Consider the following 21626-nt stretch of genomic DNA (forward strand, 5'->3'; position numbering starts at 1 on the left):
CCTGCCTTTAGCCAGGTGGTGGTAGTGCATGCCTTTAATCCCAGCACTTGGGAGGCCCAGGTGGGGGGAAGGGCGGGGGGCTCTGTGAGTTTGAGGCCAGCCTGTTCTACAGAGTGAGTTCCAGGATAGGTTCCAAAGCTACAAAGAGAAACAGAAATATTTTGTCTTGAATTCCTCCCAAAGGATCTGCATTTTAAAAATTGCTGTGTTGTTGCAAGGTGGGAAGATAGAATAGATAGGTCCTTGGGAATCCTTTGGCCAGCCAAGCCAGCCTTGCCTATTTGGTGCATGCCAAACCAATGAGTTATCCTATACCAATTAATACGGTAATTAATCCTTGGAAATGATGCCTGAAGCTACCCTCTAGCCTCCACAGGCAGATGAATATGTAGACACACACAGGACCCACTCCACTCCAGAGAACAACTGCAGTTGACACATAGAAAGTAATAGAGAGTGTCATTTCTAGACACAGAAGAAGTGGAGGATGTGCTGACAGGAGAAAGGAAGGAAGAGAGAAGATGTACTTCTGGTGACCCAGGGCTTGAATCTTAAATAATTTCTATATGATGATAATTATGGTTCCTGAAAAAAAATTAGGTCAATTTTTTCTCTTTAGTAATTAAGATTAATTTACTGGAAAGCAAACCAGCTTCCATATGCTTCTGTTTCAATTGACTCTGTGTTTCATTACAGTATTATTCTATTGAAGTAATTTAATTTATCATTACTAAAAGACTTCTTAGAATCCAGGCAACTAACTAAGCATTGTTTTTTCTGTATACCCTCCTATCTTGGTCATGTCTGATTGTGACAGATACCAACTTTTATTTGCTATTCATTGATAACTAATAACTACCAAAAGCTTAGACAATGTATGTGTGATGGGATTCCAATTCATGTGTCTTACCTAACTCCAGTCTATGACCTTAACAGCTGTCTTTTACTATGCATTTTTAAATAATATGAGGCAAACACTAAGTAGCAAAAATAGTTATTGTTTAAATTTCCTAATAGAGGAAAATACATGAAATCAGTTCTGTGAATCAGTTCATGAAGCACAGAAATGACCTTCAGTCACTTGTTGGGTACTCTTGTTCCCCCATTACCACATACATTAATTTCATCCTGTGATCATATCAAATTAACCAAAACTGAGGATAACTCTTCAAAACAAAACAAAACAAAATCTACCTGGTTCTCCCCAACACTGTCAGTCGATCATATAAAATTAACCAAAACGGAGGGTAACTCTTCAAAACAAAACAAAACAAAATCCACCTGGTTCTCCCCAACACTGTCAGTCATGTGAAGCACAGTACCCCAGAGGAGCTATCATGAGAACAAGAAAGCAAGCTTTATGAGTAAGGTCTGAGCAAGATCACTCGTGGATAGTTCCAGTGTTATCTGTAGATTAATCATTAGTATTGAAATAATTTGATTTTCCTGTTTTAGATTTGTAGTCATGCAAGACATTTTAAGTGTAAAGTTAATTGGCTAAAAATAATAATACATGTCTCTGTTAACATTCTGCTGGAAAAAACTGAATAGATTTTGAGAAAGTCTCTCCTTATAAACCTGGGTAATCAGTCGATTCACCTCAGATTATGTCTGAGTAGACACAAATATATAAGAACTACTTGGATTAAATAGTGTTTTCTTTTTTTAACGAAATGGAGAGTTTAACCAAGAGGAGATATTTGGCCATTCTTGCATGTTTTGTCAACACGCAAGAGGAAGCACTACTGACTTATAATGCTGCTGATAACTCCCATGTGATGAGCTCAGCTTCCAGAAGTCTTTGTTTCCAGTGTTGTAGATAAGCTTCAATGCATTTCTTCTTAGGCACATTCAAAGGGCTCTTTATAATTGCTCCTTGCAATAGTCTACAGATATAGTTCACATAATAGCAGTGTGGAGATTTAAAAGGCCCATTTCCTGTTCCTGCTTTCCTGTGCATTTTCTGTATATCTAATATATTTTGTTCCAGTGTGAGATATAAATGAGAAATAACAATTCTTGTCCCCTAAAGTGGTTGTGAAGACCAGCTGTAAAGAATGTAGAATATTGTGTTGTACATCCAAACTCTCTATGTGAGTGAGGTATTGTTATTGCTGTCATCAGTGTAATTGTTCAGAAGGAGGCTCCCCCTTACCTCTCATCCAGGATTGGTACACAAGGATGCTCTTACAAGGCTTTCATCCACAATGCTCTGCAAGCCACCCAGACAAGCACGGTGCACCGGTGTTTCCTGCCATCTCTTTTCCCATGAGGACTTCAAATCAATTTAAAAGTATTCTCTCCAGGCCTCTGAGTTTCAGAATCCCAAGAGACCTCGCCATGGGTTTCCTTTCCGGCTGGGGTATACTACTGTTAGATGTTAGCATTTTCATGGTTATTGCCTTAAAGGTACAAAAACATGGAGATATATGAGGTTCTTATGCATACCTCACATTTATGGCTGCATGAAATTTAAACCACAAATAATGTTTAAAGTGTTATTCCCACAGTACTTTATGTTTGTTTTCCAGCTGGCCACCTGGGAGTCCTTTGTTTAGAAATACCTTGTGCTTTCCTATTTCTAAAGTTACACAGTTCTTCAAATCATTTCTTGAGGAACCTGCATCTCTAAAAGCTGATAACATTTTAAGTGGTATACATGAAGATAAATTATTCTTGTCTAAAGTAAGATATATCAGTGAAACACAAATATTTTTAATTTTCATTTTACATTGTTTCCAAATGAAATAGAGGCCCACTTTTTAACGTTATGGCAAGTTTGACTTTCACATTTCAAAATACGTTATTCGTTCTGCATTTGCTTTTTGTGTACACAGATAGATTGTAATAAATATCACTTCCACAGTAGTTTGAAAAATCATATTATTGAATAAACCTTTTCTTAGACTCACCTCATACTTCAGAGAATAAAGGAGAAAGATTGATAGATACAAAACCAGTGTCACAATTAGTATCTCCATGGGACACAGGTGAAGAAAGGTTGCTGGTAAGTGTTGCCTCACAAGGGAGCCGTAAGCACAAAAAGCCAAGCTTCTTTACTTGGAACTTGCGTGCAGTTCAATAAGCCTAAGTAGGTATTTGGGTATTTTTCTCAAGTATAATACACAGGCCAACCGTAGATGATTTATCTTCAGAAGCAGTTTTATTCATGACAACAGTTTTCCATATTTTACAATTTTAGGCTTCCTATTAGACAATTTATCTGGACTGTGTGGACTTTCTATAACTATCTAGAAAAGCTCAAAAATAGTAGGAAAATGAAACCAGGCAAGCCACCTGCCAAATATCCAACAATTATCTTATTTATTATTTATACAACCTTTATTCTGTATTCTCTACCATCTGTTTATCTACTATCTATTATCGCTTGCTTATCCATGGGATGTTTCTTCATCCATTATAGATCATCTTCTAACCTATCTAATGCATATTCCTCAATTGGGTGGTGCATTGTGAATATACTATGCACTTTCTCTGTGGAATCCAGTCTCTGACAGTAACCAGTCACAGGTGCCATTTGTATTCAGTGCAGCACTGCCCAGTTCATGACACTGATTAATTTAGGTGGATGTTCTGATCTGTCATGCTCAAAACTTCGAACTCAGCTTTTAAAATAATCATACGCATGTTCTATAAATGAATTCCAAGAATAATACAAAGAAATAAACACGCCATTTGCCTTCTTTCACGACAAAGAAGCTAGTGCCATTGCCACATTGTCCATTACTGGCAGAAGCAAGAGCCAAACCTAGAAAACTGGCCCTGAAATCTTCCCATTTAACCTCCACAAGATGGGATTTGTCTAGGGATCGTCTATGTTTTCCGAAATGGCACTTTTTCTGAACCTATTGAAGCAAAGGCCATTTGGAGTATTTAGTCTGCAGAGATGCTGGAAGCATCCTTTAGCTCTCTCTACCTGTTCGGCATTAATTTCAGGAAAAGAAATTAATAAAAATTCTCAATAAACCAATCGTGATACCATAGCTTCTCTCTCCACCCCATCATCTCACAGCGATAATGAATGAAGAGCAGGGTTTCTGCTGAGCTAAAACGTGTGGCATGGTTACTGTAAATTAAGGCTCTCTGGCTAAAAGGCTACACAGTCTTTGAGAGTAGATCGCAAATAGGTACAACAGATAACACCTGAGAAATTTGTTCAATGTTTAGTTAGTTTTTAAGGTTTTACTTTTGACTTTGTCCGTGTGAGCATTTTACCCACAATTACATACGGGTATCATGAGCATGCCCAGTACACAAGAAGTCCAGGAGAGGGATCTGGTTCCCCTGCACCTGGAGTTTCATTTCAGGTGGTTGGCGCTGCTTGTGGTTGCTGGGAATAGGTCTCAGGTTCTCCTAAAGAGAAACAAGTGTTGTTAGCCACTGAACCCTCTCTCCGCCCCCTCCTGCGATGTGATTATTTCTGAGACGCAGAATTAAATAGTGGGTCCTGGTTAATCTCATAAGAGAAAGGTTTGGACCTGCCCAAGGTTGCTGGATGAGAAAATTATCCTATTGGCAAGAACTGGGATAACTGACTCATTCACAAGTTAAAGTGAGTGAATTTGCTAATGTTCTTGTACATAATAATTCAGGGTCTACAGGCTGACATTTTTTTAAAATCTAAGTGCCATTAAAAAGAAAAGTTTTGGACATTCAAACACACAGTTACTCATGTCTTCAATATTAAATTTAAATAAATTGTGTAGTCTAGAAATGTATGGATCTTATTCGTTGCCTAGAACAAATTTATAAATAATCACAGGGAATGTAAAAGTAATTTCCATAGTTTTCAGCAGAAACTAAACAGTATTTAAAATGGGCAGAAATATATTTTTATATTTCTGAAAATATTCTAACTTAATACTGTACTCCACAAGAAGTATTATAAGAGCCGGGCGGTGGTGGCGCACGCCTTTAATCCCAGCACTCGGGAGGCAGAGGCAGGCGGATCTCTGTGAGTTCGAGACCAGCCTGGTCTACAAGAGCTAGTTCCAGGACAGGCTCTAAAAAAGCTGCAGAGAAACCCTGTCTCGAAAAACCAAAAAAAAAGAAGAAGAAGAAGAAGAAGAAGAAGTATTACAAGGTGATCCTTAAAATTTCCAGTTGTTGAAATACATGCACAGAGATTAACCTCTGCCCATGGTGAAGTCACACTAGGTTCCATAATGATTCAGAACACTTTCGCATGCAAAGGAAAATAATCAGAGCCCAAACAGCTGCTTTACTTTATGGAAAACCGAGGCAGTCACATACTAGAGTTACTGTGGGATTATGGATAAAAGCTTGCCAAATTAAAAATAAATAAAATCTTGATTATATATGTAAATAAACATACATAAATACTTATATGAACGTTAAAATGCAAGATAATAGTTCCCCTGGATATAACTCTATAAAAACCTTCAGAGGTGAGTTTTTCGTAGAGCCTAAAATGGTGACTAAAAGAGCAGCAGGCTTCTAAATTGTATCACACATCAGAACATATTACAAGTTTATATTTTCTCCTATTGCTCCTTTGCAATTAGCAACTTTTGTAACCTGACAATTTCTCCTCCAAAATCATATTCTTTATGCTCATGAGTAAATCAATTAGCTATCACAGTAGCAAACCTAAGCATTAATGTATCAAAAATTTATCCTCATTCTTATTTTCCTGACTAGTTTTTGAATTATTCTTGATTGTACATCTGAGCTCCTGAAGCCAAAATTCTACTATGACTCAGGGCCAAATATTTACAAAGTTTTCATTTTTTTTTGTTTGTGTCATTATCATGTCTCCCAGGATTCTGCCTGTGTGTGTGTGTGTGTGTGTGTGTGTGTGTGTATACGTGCGCATGCATGCTATATTAGAGTTTATATGGAAAATGCTTCAAAGGCTTCATTAAACTTTGGAGAACAATGAAAATTAGCATGAATTCTAATACAAATCATATTGTTTTACATGTAGAAACAATAATAAAAGATATCACTCTACCATGTGTTCTAACCTGTTGAGATACAGGTCATAGAATAGAGAACATGCCAACACACAAAGGTCATTCAGTCCAACTTGTAACCATAGTGGAAATATATTCTGCCTATATGTGCCATACAATTTTCAAAGTTTTGTTTTATAGTCCTTCTTCTCATTGATCAGATTATGATTACCAACTCTAAGTTAAATAAACCAAAGTTCTATTCATCCACTAATGATAGGTTTTCCTTTTGAACATTAAAGAGATCCTACGGAGCAGTTTCAAACACTATTCAGTTGACAAGACTTCAAACACTTGAGACAGGTATCAAGTAACTTTCTCATTTTTCGGTCAAACAAAATATTTGCTTCAGCTCAAACATTTTTATATGGCATAATTTTCAGACTTATGATACTAAAGAGAAGTTACTGCTTTTAAAGATATGATTTTTATTGCAACATCAATAAACAGCTGTCCATAGATAAATGGTAAGCTAAATATAATAAGAAAATGTTTATAAAATTTGTATGTTAGACACTCAATAAAATTAGCATATGTAAGTGTTAGTCTACATTTATCATTTCTATAAATATTAATCTTCAGAAAAATGCCAGGAAAATTAAATTTTCTTTGGATTGAGAAAACTGACGCACGGATATTAGTTACCAACCCTGAATTCATAATCAAATTTGCATTTCTGTGTTTAAGGAAATATTTTCTCCAAAACTCCATTCTCAGATTTTCTGCTTATATCAACAATTTCATGTCTCCTTCTTTGAAAGGAGGAATCATCAAGAGTGCAGGGTAGAAGCTGAATAAAAAATGATACTCAGTGTTAACAAGGAGTGTAATAAAGTCCAAGTAAAACACAAGGAGCACCTGCCTGCTTGAGGGGAGGAAACAGGCCAACAAGAAGGGTAGAGAACAGTGCAGGAGGGGTCTTAGAACACACAACACATATGTTTGAAAACGCTATAATGAAGCCCAGTATGCTGATTTCTTTCTGAAAAGTATTTTTTTAAAATTTATTTTCATTCAGTTCCAGTCCAGCTGGCCTTGGTAAGCTCCCATTAGATCAGTCACACCATCTCAGTGGGTGGACGAAACCCTCGTGGCCCTGACTTCTTTGTTCATCTTCTCCCTCCTTCTGCTCTTCATCTGGACTTCGGGAGCTCAGTCTAGTGCTCCAATGTGAGTCTCTGTCTCCATCCATTGCCAGATGAAGGTTCCATGGTGATATTCAAGATAATCATCAGTGTGGCTATGGGAGAAGTCCAGTTCAGGCACCCTCCCCTCTGCTGCCCAAGGACCTAGCTGGGCACATCCCCTTGGACACCTGGGAACCCCTCTAGAGCCAAGTGTCTTGCCAACCCTAAAATGGCTCTCTTAATTAAGATATCTTCTTCCCTGCTCCCATACCCACCCTTCCTCCATATCAATCATCCCTCTCCCCCAAGCTCTCCCCAATCCTCCCCTTATCCCTTCTCTCTTCCCCTCTCCCCTTCCCTCAACTCCACCCCCACCCCCATGCTCCCAACTTTTGCCCAGCGATCTTGTCTGCTTCCAATTTCCAGGATAATCTATATGTTTTTCTTTGGGTTCACCTTATTATTTAGCTTCTCTAGGATCAGGAACTACAGGCTCAATGTCCTTTGTTTATGGCTAGAATCCACTAATGAGTGAGTACATACCATATTCATCTTTTTGGGTCTGGGTTATCTCACTCAGTATAGTGTTTTTCTATTTCCATCTATTTGAATGCAAAATTCAAGATGTCATTGTTTTTTACCGCTGAGTAGAACTCTAATGTGTATATGTGCAACACCTTCTTTATTCATTCTTCCATTGAGGGGCTCCTAGGTTGTTTCCAGGTTCTGGCTATTACAAATAGTGCTGCTATGAACATAGTTAAACAAATGCTTTTGTAGTATGATTGGGCATCTCTTGGGTATATTCCCAGAGTGGATCCTGAGGTAGGATGTTTCCTAGTTTCCTGAGAAACTGCCACATTGATTTCCAAAGTGGTTGCACAAGCATGTGATCAAACCGGACTCTCTGAATGTGGCTGACAACGGGAACTGACAGAGAAGCCAATGATGATGACACTGGGATTTGATTCTACTGCATGTACTGGCTTTTTGGGATCCTAGTCTGTTTGGATGCGCACCTTCCTAGGACTGAATGGAGGGGGGAGTGCCTTGGACTTCCAACAGGGCGGGGCACCCTGCCTTCTCTTAGGACTAGAGGGGGAAGGGGAGTGGGGGGAGTGGGAGGGAAATGGGAGTAGGGGACGAGGTTGAAATTTTGAATGGTATTATTTATAAAGCAATAAAAAAAAGAAAAAAATTATTTTCAGGCTGCTTAGGAACAAGGTCAAGTAAAAAACAACAATTAAAGGGATGGTCTATTTCCGTTGTTTCATTTCTATGTGCTATAGAAACGTATTGCAACGTCATACAGTATCTCATCATCACACAGAACGATGTGCCAATTAAATGTATATGCGTATATATGCATACTCATGTACATATATCTATGAGAGTGTGCTTAAAATACTTCAAAAAGGTTTTTAAGATGGAGGGAACAAGCTAAATATATAACAAATATGTGTGCCAAAAAATAAGTTTAAGACAAGGAATGAGCAGCGACACTAAGCTGGTGGTTTAATTTTCCCGGAAATATTCATTAGCAATAGTGGAATAAAGAGATATCACGCCTTCAGTTTTTATTTCTTCATTTTGGGTTTCAATAAATCGACAAGGTATCTCACTTCCAATTCCCCCGTCTCTGCTTCTTGTATACTAGACACCGTTGAATACTACCATGTCTGGTTCATGTTGTAATTTTAAAAATATACATTTATTTTAATTTTGATGCGGTGATTTGTCTGTGAAAGAGTTGTGTGTGTGTGTGTGTGTGTGTGTGTGCTTGTGCCAGAGAGAGAGCAAAGACAGAAAGAGACAGAGACAAAGAGACAGAGAGAAATAATCCACATGCCACATACAGTTTCCTGCAGAAGTCAGCCAGAGGAGGACATAAAAGACCCCGGAGGAGGATTTGCAGGTGCCTGAAGTTGCATTTGGGTGTTGGGAACCGAACTTCAGTCTACAAGAGCATCAAACATTTTTTATCCACTGAGCCACTCTACTAGCCCCTAAGTTTGCAATTTAAGTCCAGTGAAATTAAAAGTTAACACTGTATAGAGAATTATCTTTCCAAACATAGCAAGTTGCCAATTGACTAACTGTAATTTCCACTACAGTCTGTAAAGCAGAGCCAAGAGACACCGATTTTCCAGATACTGAAGAGAATTGAGATAACCAGTCAGCAATCTCTAAATGAATTATACTTGGATGATCGTTCAGTCCCAAATCGTGCTGGTTAGTTTATGTCAACTTGACACAAGCTAGGGTTGTCTGAGAGGAGGGAATCTTAATTAAGAATATGCCACCACAAGATCAGGTTGTAAGGCAGTTTTTAAATTAGGGATTGATGGGGGAGGACCCAGCCCATTGTGGATGGTCCCATGTCTGGGCTAATTGTACTGGGTTCTTTAAGAAAGCAGAATGGGTGTGCCAGTAAGCAGCACTCCTCCATGACCTTTTCATAAGCTCCGGCCTTCAGGTACCAAGCCTTCTTGAGTTTTTTTCCTAACTTTCTTCAGGGATGGATTATGATGTGGATAAACTCTTTCTGTCCCAACTTGCTTTTGGTCATGGTGTTTCATCTCAACAATAGTAATCCTAACTAAGATACAAATAAATTCAACCTTTGTTCTGTATCAGGTTGGATACCAGGATATGACAACACATATGTAGGCCAGATATTTGGTTCATAGGGTAAATCCCTGCTATTAAGCCTGATGACCTTAATTCACTCCACAGAATCCATATGGTGTAAGGTGAGAACTGACTCACATAATTAGTCTTGGAATGAAACATGTGTGCATCCACATACATGGAAAGAATTTATTAAAAGGTAGAAATCATGATTCTAAAATCTACAAAAGTCATTATTGATAATACCACAATGCTGTGAAAAGCTTATGATAGGAAATAAAATAAATGAGGGGTAAAAGACAATCTAATTTTATTCTCATCTTGCTTCTGGGCTCCAGCCAGCTGAGCAGTTCTTTCAGATGGGGTGTCCAATCAGAAGACAGTACACATAGCCACGGAAAATTCTTGTAATCTGATTAGGCTAGTGACTCTCGTTGGTTTCTTCATTTCTTTCATCTATAGTAGGAAACTCCATGTAGCATCTATACTATCCAGTTCAGCTGGAGAGTGATCATGTTCAAGACAACTAATATCCACAAAGGCAGGCAATGTGTTGATTTTGCCCAGTCTCTTCAACAGCTGATGATATTGAATTACTTTAGAGGATATTTCCCTAGCCATGATACTTTCCTATTTCCTTAATTTTTAATATAAAATTTAAAAACATAGAAACCTACCTCTGGGTGAGATGTAGTAGTCCATGAAAGGACAATAGTGGCAACTATGAATGAATAAAATCACATATTGTTGTAGAAATATTGATAACTTGATATGGAAATAGTATTTAATTAACACCCAAAAAAGTAAGAACTTACCCCAGCTTTATTTTTCTCATCTGATTGGGCTATGCATGGTGTCTGCTACATGCTAAGTGAGGCCATACTCCATCCTGGGTCAGATGCACATTTCTCTGTAGGTAAAACAGGTGAAGGAAAAGAATATTGCAACTGACATGTATCCTCAAGAGAATGTATTTATGTATATATGCCAATTTAATACATAAAGAATTATAAGAAGAATGGAACACTTGTAAAGCTCAAATCTATGTTAGATTCTAGAGCAAATTATATAATGATTTTTATAAATGTTACAAACATTATACCTCAAATCCACCTTTTTATTTTAATGGATGCAACATCTTGGGACAGTCAATTTTAATGACATTCTACCCCTAATTATCTCTCAAATTATGATTAATTAACACTGTGAATTATCTGAGAAAGAGATCCAACAATATCTCTTCTAATAAATTATTTTGATGACAAAGATATGACCACATGTGCTAAGTGCTAAAATGTAATATATGATTAACGTTTAAGAAAAAAATTATATCTGTGAGAAAAACTCAAATGGAGTATTATACATGTATATAGCATGAGAGAAGTAGTTCAATGAAATCTGCTTTAAAAATGGATAATTAAAATTATCTTTCTTTCTCCAGGACATCCTTCTAAATATTTTACATGATTTATTTCACTTCATGTAGAAAGATCTGTAAAGTGATTTATCAGTATAATTATATCATGTATGAAGGTTAACTGTGGAACAAAGGCCATAGTAAGATTTAATGAACAGCAGCAACTTAAGAACAGGTATCCTAATATCAGAAACACACTGTTTCATTCTTTAAAATGAAGATATAGAAGGTAGTTTTAAATTTTTGCAAATGTGCTAATTTTCCTTGCAAGAAAAAAAAACCATAAAAGAATTTGTAATATATCCCTTTTTAGATTGTAGGACAGATTTTGAGACAAGGACTTAAGTAGTCTTATCAAAAGCTCTCTCTGTGTTCTAAATTGGCCTCAAACCCAGACTCCTCACTGGGCAGTGGTGGCGCATGCCTTTAATCCCAGCACTTGTGAGGCAGAGACAGGCGGATCTCTGTGAGTTTGAGGCCAGCCTGGTCTACAGAGAAAGTTCCAGGAAGGGCTCCAAATCTACAGAGAAACCCTGTCTTGAAAAACAAAACAAAATAAAACAAAACAAAACAAAACAACAACAACCTCAAAACCAAAACCAAAAAAAAAAAAAAAAACTATCCAGAATCCTCCTTCCTCAGCCTCTCCAGTATTGATAGGTTGAGAATAAGGCTATGAGACACTATGTTTAGTTGATGTAGACATCATACTATAGAGGTAATCATATTCACAAATTAATATAAATATTTTGAAATGAAATCCTTATGTCTTAAATTTTATGTATTAGTTAAACATTTCTCAACATTTGTAAAATGATGTACCAGAACTACATTTCGCTAACAATGTACAACATTAAAAGCACAAAGTTTTAGGTTGAAAAATGTGCAGGCAGTTCTCAAAATTAATTTTTTTAAACAAACAGGTACAACTCTTTGTGCTCTTTGTTAGTTTTCTGAATAAATTTTAAATGTCTGCTTTATAGCCGGGCGGTGGTGGCGCACGCCTTTAATCCCAGCACTCGGGAGGCAGAGGCAGGCAGATCTCTGTGAGTTCGAGACCAGCCTGGTCTACAAGAGCTAGTTCCAGGACAGGCTCCAAAACTACAGAGAAACCCTGTCTCGAAAAACAAAAAAAAAAAACAAAAAAAAAACAAAAACAAAATAACAAACAAAAAAGGTAAATGTCTGCTTTATATAACTTTATACGTATTGCTTTTACAAATTTCCACAATTAAAAAGCATAAACATTCCTCATGAGATCACTCATAAACATACAGCTTAAGAACATGAATGCCATAGTTTATCTAATATGAACAACCACTAGACATTTTGTCTGAAATGTATAATAAACTAGCATTGGAAATTTTTTTAAAGTAGAAGCAGAGAGTACCATCTGGTCTGCGGAGAATTTCCAAGCTTGCTGTGGAGGGACTAGCAGAGATTTAACCCTTTCATAGAGCTGCATCATGGCTATTAACCGACTTAACTCTTTCCCATTGTGGTATGAATGACGGATCACAGTAATAAACACTATTTCTTGTCTATAGATTTAACAGGAAAGTGAAAAAGCAACAGTTGGTGAAAAGCCAACTTAACCTTATTAGTCTGACCACTCAGCAAGTTCACTCCACTTTCTGTTTTAAACTTCTAGATCATGCTACAACGTCAAATTATATTTATGGAGCATGATTTGGTATATATTATTGGCCTAGTCAGGGTGACATTTCTAAAAAGGAACTTTAACATCAAGCCAGAAGAATAATGCTCTACTTGAGTAAACATCTAAGGGGTTTCAAACTGTTCTTCTAGAGACTGAATTGGGTCGTTTTCTCTATTTTTATTGTCAAAGTTTAGATATGATCGATCTCTTCCAAGGCTTCCTTGTTGTAGGCTTAGTCCCCGAGTGGGGAATACAGACACCGAGAAATAATTGACTCACAAAATTCCTGATCTAATTAATGCCAAATTAATAGGTTTGCTGGTCGTAGAAGGCAAATGTGAGAAGTGTCTTGAGTGATTTTCAGTTGAGCTTGCAATCTTGAAGGCATGTGCTTGTGTTCTGTCTCTCTGTCTCTCCATCTCCCTCTCTTATTCTCCTTCCAGAACCCTACCTTCTCCTTTCTCTTATCTTCTCTCCCTTACACCGTCTCCCTTCCGTTCTTCCTCTTTTCCCATCTTGTATGCATGAAACAAGGAGATGGCTAGGCAATACTTAACAGTCTGACTCATCATGGTTGATCCAAAAAGTAGAGGAGCCATGCCTATGTGACTATACACTGAGCCACAAACTATATATTGAGCCACAAACCTCAATACATCGCCTTTAAGTTGTTTTGCCAAGATATTTTGTAACACCAGATAAAATAAATAATAAACATAAGAAAGGAATGTAAATAACACAACTGAGATAACAGGAAAACTGAGACTGGAATACCAACAACCCAAATCTTTTGTGACTTTCTTTATATACGTTTTTATCCCTTTGGTCATGATTTGCTTCTGTAATGAGAATTTAGCAACACTAGAACAGGTAAAAGATGCAGGATCTAGTCTTTTTTGAAGGCACACAGTAACATGTATTAAGGAAATTTAGCTGCACAATGTATTGCCGAATTTAATTCTTTATTTTTTTCACCCAATTATTGGTCTACTTATATTTTTCATTCAGGATTTGAAGATCAGTTCATAAAATGTTCTAATACACAAGACACTAAAAGCTGCATAATCTTAGGCATTATAATTTCTCATATAGTACATTATCAGATTCAACACATTGAGAATATATGGCCTAATTAAATCTGACAGTCTATACAAAAATTAATGTAAATCTTCGCTATATTTTAAAATGTGCCAGAAATACATATTTTTACTGATAAATAATGCAGATAAACTGAGGCTTTAAATAATGAAATATACTTTAAATATTAACTGATACTTATCAACAAGTCATAACGTGAAGGCAGAGTTGATGTACATAAATGTACATGTCAGATTATGGAAATATGCTCCATATTTTTCACATAATAAAGCTGCATCTGTTTCTGTGTTTCAGTTTTATTCAACAATTCATGATAATATTGACATCAGTGATTTGTAGACAATCAATGGCAGGTTTTAAACTTGTTGTAATGAATATTTAAAAGTCAGTAAGAGGGTTTAAGCTAACACTAATCTCTAAAAGTTCATATTAAAGAGACAGAGCTGGCTCAGAGGATAAGAGCTCTTGCCACTTGCTCTGTTTGGTCTTTGTAAACACAATGCAAACATAGACTGGCTCAAGGGAATATCAGGTAAGAAATAATCAATAAGACAAAAAGGCAGCCAACTGAATGGAAAAAGATCTTCACCAACCCCACATCAGACAAAGGACTGATCTCCAAAATATATAAAGAACTCAAGAAATTAAACATCAAAATTCTAAATAAATCAATTGAAAAATGGGGTACCGAACTAAACAGAGAAATCCCACCAGAAGATCTCAAATGGCCAAAAGATACTTAAGGAAATGTTCAACATCCTTAGCCATCAGGGAAATACAAATCAAAACAACTCTGAGATACTATTTTATACCCGTCAGAAGGATAGCTTATGTTGGAGAGGATGTAGAGTAAGGGCAACACCCATCCATTGCTGGTGGAATTGCAAACTTTTACAACCACTTTGGAAATCAGTATGAATGTTTCTCAGAAAATTGGGAATCAACTTAACTCAGGATCAAGCAATACTGCTCTTGGGTATATACCCAAAAGATGCTCAATCATGCTATAAAAGCTTTTATTCAACTAAATTCACACCAGCATTATTTGTAATAGCCAGAACCTGGAAACAATCTAGATACCCCTCATCCTAAGAATGGATAAAGAAAATGTGGCACATTTACACATTAGAGTACTATTCAGCAGAAAACAAAAACAAAAAACAACAACAAAAAATGACATATTAAATTTTACATGCAAATGGATGGAATTAGAAAACACTATTCTGTGTGAGGTAACTCAGACCCAAAAAGATAAATATGATATGTACTCACTTATAATGGATACTAGTTATAAACAAAGAATATTGAGCCTATAGTACACGATCCTAAAAAAGCTAATAAGGTGAATCCTAAGAAAACCATATATAGATCCACCTGGAAAGTGGAAACATAAAAGATTGCCTTTCAAAATTGGAAGTATGGGGTGGAGGGAGAAGTGAGGGAGGAAGGGGAAGAGGAGGTGAGAAGGGGATGGGTGAGGAGAACTTGAAGGAAAGGGATAGTTGAGAAGGAGAAAATACAGAGATGAGAACAAAAAAAGATATCTTGGTTGAGGGAGCCATTATATAGTTAGCAAGAAACCTGGCTCTAGAGATATTCCCAGGAATCCACAAGGACAACCCCAGCTAGGACCCTAAGCAATAGAGCAGAGGAGTACCTATCTTTACTTGCCTTGTAGCCAGACTGATGAATATCTTAAATATCACCATAGAACCTTCATCCAGCAACTGAAGGAAACAGAGGCAGAGACCAACATCAAAGCACAGGACTGAACTCCCAAAGTTCAGTTGAAGAGTAGGAGGTATGAGAATATGATCAAAGGGGTCATGACCATAATGGGTACACCCACTGAAACAGTCTACCTGAGCTAATGGAAGCTCACCAATTCCATCTGGACTGGGAAGGAACAAGCATAGGACCAAAACAATCCCTCTGAATGTGGTCGACAAATGCATGGCTAGGGCAGACAGGGGATCACTGGCCATGGCACCAGGATTTATCCCTACTGCATGTATTGGCTTTTTTTGAATCTATTCTCTTTGGATGATATCTTGCTCAACCTATATATTGTAATAAGGGCCTTAAACCTTCCCTAAAGGAATGTGCCTTACCCTCTCTAAGGACTAGTTGGGGATAGGGTAGGAGGGTCTGTGAAGGGAATGGGAGGAGAAAAGGGAGTGGAAACTTTGATTGGTATGTACAATAAGAAAGATTGTTTTTTTTTTTTAAAAAAAATTAAAATTAAAACAAGCAAACAAAAAACCCAATATTTTCTTATTTTACATATCTATCCCAGTTCTTGCTCCTTCTCCTCCTCTTTCTCCCCCCACCTTCTAACCAACCCACCCTACATGTGTTCCTCGGAGAGGGTAAGGCTTTCCATGGGGAGTCAACAAAGTCTGGCATATCACTTTGAGGCAGGACCAAGCTCCCCCCCATATCTAGGCTGAGCAAGGTACCCACCATAGAAAATGGACCCTAAAAGGGTATTTCAAACACTAGGGATAAATCCAGTGGTCCCACAGATTGCCCCAGCCAATAACTGTCACCACATTCAGAGGACCTAGTTTGGGCCTATGCAGGATCTCCTGCTGGCAGGCCAGAGTCAGAGAGCTCCCACTAGATCAGGTCAGCTGTATCTGTGGGTGTCCCCATCATGGTCTTGATCCATTTTCTCATATTATCACTCTGCTCTCTCTTCAACTGGACTCTGGGAGCTTGGTCCAGTGCTACACGTGGACCTCTGCATCTGCTTCCATCAGTTGCTGGAAGAAGTTTCTAGGATGACAATTAAGGCAGTCATCAATCTGATTAAAAGGAAAGTCTAGTTTGGGTACCCTCTCTACTATTACTTAAGGTCTTAGCTGGGAGAGTTCTTTTTAAAGACAGTGAACCTTCTAAATTTTTTTTTTTTTTTTGGTTTTTCGAGACAGGGTTTCCCTGTAGTTTCTAGAGCCTGTCCTGGAACTAGCTCTTGTAGACCAGGCTGGCCTCGAACTCAGAGATCCGCCTGCCTCTGCCTCCCGAGTGCTGGGATTAAAGGTGTGCGCCACCACCGCCCAGCCTGAACCTTCTAAATTTAATTTCTTTTATTTTTAGCAGTTTTCTCATGTCTACTCCTCTCTTTCTTCCTGCTCCAAATATCTGAGTGTCCCTCTTACAACTCCCTCTCTAATTTCTGAATGTTTCTTCTTAACTACCTTTTTAATTTCTGGAACACATGCAAGTACCCCCCCCCCACACACACACACATCGGTGCACACACGAACATATGTGGTCCTTTTAATATTTTCTTATGTACTTGTGACAAGGTCTTGGTACAAGGTTATGTACCTAACAAGGGATTCACTCCTAGAGTGAATGGATTCTCCCTCTCTCAGTAGCCATTGATTGCCTGTACCCTTAATATACATGAGGAACCTTGTGAACTTTTGCTCATTCATGACACTATTTTAACTGCCGCTGTCAAGATAAAAGAGGTGCATTCTATCATTCAGAGGTGCATCTTCCGTATCCTGTCTACAAGACATCACCTCCCAGCTTCATCCTCTAGCTCTTACAATCCTTCGTCCTCTCCACTACACTTATCCCTGGGGTTAGTCATCCAACCATCTCTTATTTTCTGACTATTGAAAAGTAGCAGATTTCTTGGCAGTTTTTATATGCTACAGAAAAGAAACTTCTCTCATAAGGAGTAGCAGAGAGCTACACTGATCTCTGTGTACATTTGAAATATATTTGTTTAAGAAAATGGCAGTAGGTTTTCTTTCAGGAACTATGATCTCTCCAGCCACAGGAATTACCACCTATTGAGAGGACCTTATGGCTGATTAGATAGCTGTCAGTTGCCCCAATTAAAAGTGCCATTGTTGTACCATTAGGAACATCTTTTGGAGGCAATCATTGTTATGATTCACAGGGCTTAAATCTGGGTAGGACTCTTGATTCCCTGTTGGAAGCTTTTGAGAGCTGGTCCGTAGGGAGGAGGCTTCCAGGACACTTTGAGTCTGATACTTCTAAGTCCTGTGTCTCAAGTATGTAGTGCCTTCAGCAATAGGTGCTTACCTTCAAGTTCTGGGAGGCAACCAAAGGCAATGGTAATGTCTTGTATTGATCTTAGAATCTCTTTGAACTCTTGAGCAACAGTTTGAAGGGAAGTTTTTCTATGCCTGGCACTGAAGTTTCTGTTAGACAGTCTATGACTCTTGAGGGAAGTATTGTCCTCCCAAGTGGCATAACTTCATTTAAACTCTCTCTCTTCTCTCTCTCTCTCTCTCTCTCTCTCTCTCTCTCTCTCTCTCTCTCTCTCTCTCTCTCTCTCTCTCTCCATATAGTTATACTTGTTTTAAAGTGAATATAAACTGATGTTTGCCTTTGGCTTTTCCCAACATTTTTAGTGCTGTTTATCCCTCTTTCCCAACTCTCTCTATATTACTTGCCATTCCCCACCACGATAAGAGGTTCCCCCAGTCTTCCTGTTCTCCCCTCATAGCTCCTGTATCTTCCTATCACTTTTCTTCTCTCCTCATTCCATAGGCATTTTGTATTTTTCTGGCTTCTTCAATTACTTCAGGTTATAGACTGGATATTCAGAGACACAGTTCACAAATAAGAGAGAACACGGATTATTTGTCTTTCTGGGTCTGGGTTACCTCACTCAGTTTGTTATCTAGCTCCACCCATGTTTCTGAATTTTATGACTTTATTTTTTCTTTAAAGCTGAATAGAATTTCGTGCATGTATGTATGTATGTATACATGCACCACATTTCCATTACCTACTTATCAGCTGAAATATATTTAAGTAGAAGCATTCTCTTAATTTTTAATTGCTGTAAAAAATACAAGCAATGCCATCCCTCAGCAGGTGGCTGAGAGACCTTTCATATATATATATTACAACTGAGCAATCCAGAGGGAGCAAATCAATAAACAGTAATAAACAGTCAACAGTCTTCCTTCTTTGCCACTATTTCAGCTTCTCCGCCTAGGTTCTTGACTGCAGTTCCAGGGTTGTCTTCCCTCAGTGACAAACTGTAAAATGGAAACCAAATAAATCCCTTTCTCCCCAACCTGCTTTTGGTAGCAACGTAAAACAAACCAGGAAAAATCCTAGCATGCTCTTTTTGCAGAGGATTCAAGTTAAGTTCCTAGCATTTACACAGCAAGTTATAGACATCACAACTCATCCTTCCAGCTCCAGGGTAACCACTGCCTTTGTGTGGTGTCAGATACCACATAGCATGCGTGTGCTACACATACATCCATAGAAACAAAGACTCTTATCCATAAAATAGAAATAAAGAAATATTCAGTGAAAAATTATGTCTTTATTAGTACTTTGAACACAAGGAAGATGTAATTAAAACTCAAAATGATATTTCAAATTTTAAAATAACTTATTGCATTTTACTCTTTGTGGCTCTGCCAATGTGATGATTTGGATTTAGAGTATAGAGATATTAGATGTTAGATATGGTTGAGATTAGCATAGTATCCTAAACCCCTGTTTACAGAATGCCTGTCTTTCTCTAAATAGTGAGCTCTAAGTATCTGTCAATGGTAAACCATGGTCTCATCATCCTCCCTTTTAATTTTTCATGTCTTAGTGATTGTGTTAGTGTTTTTATCATAGTAATAATTGCCTAAAAGGATGGCTAATGAGAAGGAGAGGTTAAGCTTGACTTGGATTTGCAGAAGATTCGGGCTATGATCATCTTATTCCATAAATGGCAGCCTAAGGAGAGACTGAATACCATGATTGTAAAAACATGCAATGAAGCAATGCTCACCATTGCTGGCAGAAAGCAAGAAAAACAATAGTAGAATGGGCCATGGACAAGACACTGTCACCATATAAGACAGTATAGAGATTCTAGGAACTAACCTTCTTCAATCAGGCCCATATCTGAATGTTTACACCCATTCTCCACAATGCCCTCGAATGTGAACCCATTAATGGACTGAATCATCTTGGAATAAAACTTGAACTAGGGGCCAGGTCTTCCCTTCATGAGTGTCTAGAAAGAGATTTAATATTCTTGACAGATTGTGTCAGCAGGTCACACCAGATTCTTAGAAATTTAATGATATAAGATACATCCACTATTTAAGAGTCAACCTGGGCCATAATTTTTTTTTGCCAACATTTTACCTACACACCTAAGAGCAATGAATTAAGCCATCTTACAGAGTTGGCGGTGTGAGGTGGCCTTCTTATTCTGCAGAAGTTCCTTCAAGCTGGTTCATAGAGAACTTACTTTGTTGATAATTGAAAATGTTTCAGGGACTGAGAGTTTTCTAAACTAAAACAAAACAAAACAAAAACAAAAACAACAAACAAACAAACAAAAAACACCTGAGCAGGACAGAAAGGCCTGGTTTGTGGGATTTGAAGTCCCATTCTATATTACAGAGAATATACGTATTTCTTTCATTCATATTTTCCCACTTTAAAAGGTATTATAATTTATCATGATCAAAATTTTATAAACACTGAAAGGGTTATATTCATCACTTTGCCTGTATGTCCAGTGTCAGAGTTATGGTAAGCACATGGTAGCTACTTTTAAATTTTCTGTAGACTTAGTCATCCCATAATCCAAGTAGGAAAGTGGATATGAATCAGGGAAGCACAATGGAAGAAGACCTGCTGAAGGAAAGGGCAGTCGGCGTTGTGGCTAAGTATCTACAGAGAACCCCTCCCTGACTCCTATGTTACTGCACTGGGCACACCAAGCCACAGAGGAAGGTACGAGCACAGCACCGGAAAGTATCATTCCTCTTAAGAGTTACAGTGGTTAGATTAGCCTGACACTGAGTGGTTATGGTTTGATTTCCTCTGCTGTAGACCTTAGCTTCCTATTCTCCCTGTTTTGTGGTTGGGATTGAGATGTGAAAAATGAATACCAGGAAGATTAAACAACTATTGCTGTGATCAAGAATGCACTTGTAATGGGCAAAAGAAAAAAAAAAATGAAGCTAGGCCAATACCTGTTCTGAATACCAGGAGCAGGGGGCACACAACAACTTCACTCCACATTGTCAGCTGTCTGTGACTGGGAATGAAGGCCTGCCCGATATGAGAGGGGCCCAGTGAGATATATGTGATATTTAGGAACCAAAAAGGAAGGAATACTTGACTTAAAATATGTATTACGGAGTTACTTACAACTCACCAAAGGTTGTAGGAAAGGTCTAAAGTAATATTTGGTATTCGTTTGCATAAACCAGCTACAAGAGAGCAGGCTACTTTAGACTTATGATACCAGCAAAAGGAACATTGCCCTGAAAGCCTCAGTTCCAGCTAGAGTTTAGAGATTCAGGTAGAGGTTTATCTTTAGAGATGAACCACGATGATTTGATGGCGATATCTTTGGTAAAGAACTATCACTAATGAAATAGTCTTTCTTATAAATTATTATGTTTCATTAGTTCTCATTATTTTCCCGATAAAAATCATTGTCAACTGCAGTTTGAATGAGACCTTAGTACCCACACAGGAAGTGAAAACAAATTCTGTTGAAATTTATTTGACTAAATCAATAAATTTGTCATTTACTGGAATAACAGGTTAACAACTCGAGATAAAAACAAGTTTTTTTTCATAAGGAAAACAAGTTTTGTACAGAACTGGAAAGGCCAAATACAAATTCAATTGCTTGTGGCATCGTGTTGTTCTATTTCTCTGCCTAAAAT

The 21626-nt window shown here is 37.7% G+C and overlaps 1 long non-coding RNA gene across 4 annotated transcripts in view; it reads right to left on the reverse strand.

Moving 5' to 3' along the window:
• The window catches only part of LOC119803304, a 62095-nt gene that overhangs the window by 10811 nt on the left and 29658 nt on the right, over positions 1–21626 (reverse strand). For 3 of the 4 annotated variants that reach the window (XR_005283631.1, XR_005283629.1, XR_005283628.1), the window contains 3 exons: positions 10570–10664; positions 4251–4374; positions 2156–2402 (listed from right to left, as the gene is read on the reverse strand). This is a non-coding gene — a long non-coding RNA (uncharacterized LOC119803304). The remainder of the gene's footprint in view (positions 1–2155; positions 2403–4250; positions 4375–10569; positions 10665–21626) is intronic. The other variant, XR_005283630.1, reaches the window with a different exon arrangement.

Source organism: Arvicola amphibius, chromosome 17 (assembly GCF_903992535.2).
Source record: "Arvicola amphibius chromosome 17, mArvAmp1.2, whole genome shotgun sequence".
Lineage (NCBI taxonomy): Eukaryota > Metazoa > Chordata > Mammalia > Rodentia > Cricetidae > Arvicola > Arvicola amphibius.